The 888-nt window shown below is 46.4% G+C and overlaps 1 pseudogene; it reads right to left on the bottom strand.

Moving 5' to 3' along the window:
- Positions 1-678, bottom strand: part of LOC105545009 — a 7,899-nt pseudogene extending 7,221 nt beyond the window's left edge.
- Positions 679-888: the final 210 nt, after the last annotated feature.

Genomic DNA, 888 nt, shown 5'->3' with positions numbered 1-888 from the left:
GCTGTGATTCTGTTTAGATTGGCTTTGCTATCACTTAGCGCTATTGTCCCTTTGTGTTTACAAATCATTAGGGTAAGAACCCAAACCTTTGCCAGTAACATGGCATTCTTCCAGGGTTCTTCTCCTTCCAAAGTCCTTTTGTGGTCTGAGGGACTGAATGTCCACGGCTGTTCCCTCATCTGCATCCAGCGGCTGTCTGAGCACCTGTGAGGTACCAGTAATGCTCAGGAGTGAACAGAGGGCTGGGGAGGTCAGGAGTGGAGCTCCCTGCCCTCGTGGCTCCTTATTGTATCTCCTACTTACTCACTGGGCAAAGTTCCCAATCTCTCAGTGTCTCAGTCTGCTCATCTGTACAATGGGAATAGTTTTAGTGCCTTGCTCTTGTGATTGCTGTAAGGAGTACAGCATGAATGTTTAATATTTTAAAAGTGCTTTGAGCAGTACTGACAAATGGTAATATATAAATGTTTGCTCTTCTTACCTTTTTCAGCAAAGGCAGGCAGACACCATCTAAAACCATACATTCATGTCTTTACAGCCATTGATTGGTGTTCTCCTGGGTAACAGGTACAGTCATGACTACCATTATTTGCTAGAAGCAGATAATGTGGGCAGAGGTGGGAGGTGAGGGGAACCTGTCTACAGCTTCACCTTAAAGAAAGTGTTCTTGACTCCCATCGCGTTCTAAGATAGTCTGGGTTGCAGAAGGCAAGCTTGGGCAGGAATGGGGCCCATTGTTTTTCTGGAAGCAAGATTAAGGTCAGGTTCTGAGTCAAACGAAGAGGTCAGCAAACAGCTTGGTAACTCCCCAACTCCTCTTCTCTATCCGTAGTTCTTCACTGCCTGCCTTTCCCAGGGGTGCATCACAAAGTGGTTTAGGGTCAGGAC

This window comes from Mandrillus leucophaeus, unplaced genomic scaffold (assembly GCF_000951045.1).
Source record: "Mandrillus leucophaeus isolate KB7577 unplaced genomic scaffold, Mleu.le_1.0 Scaffold315, whole genome shotgun sequence".
NCBI lineage: Eukaryota > Metazoa > Chordata > Mammalia > Primates > Cercopithecidae > Mandrillus > Mandrillus leucophaeus.
This window is presented reverse-complemented; position numbering and strand designations above follow the sequence as displayed.